We start from the raw sequence: 220 nt of genomic DNA, 5'->3' as shown, positions 1-220 counted from the left end.
GTAGTCGGATGCACACTGGCTTACGTTGCGAGGGGCTCTGGGTTCGAGTCCCGGGTAAAGCTTGGGTGTTTATCTACGTACGGATATTTGATTGATGATATGGTAATAAAAGGCTTTGACTTAGAAAATTCATCTAGTGCTGGTTGTGGGCTGAAGCAAATAAGCATTCAACCAATTTAAAAAAAAAATTCCCTACCTTACTCTACTCCCCACCAAGAAG

This window comes from Bacillus rossius, chromosome 8 (genome assembly GCF_032445375.1).
Source record: "Bacillus rossius redtenbacheri isolate Brsri chromosome 8, Brsri_v3, whole genome shotgun sequence".
NCBI classification, from domain to species: domain Eukaryota; kingdom Metazoa; phylum Arthropoda; class Insecta; order Phasmatodea; family Bacillidae; genus Bacillus; species Bacillus rossius.
The sequence above is the reverse complement of the archived record's forward strand: the minus strand, read 5'-3'. Positions refer to the sequence as shown.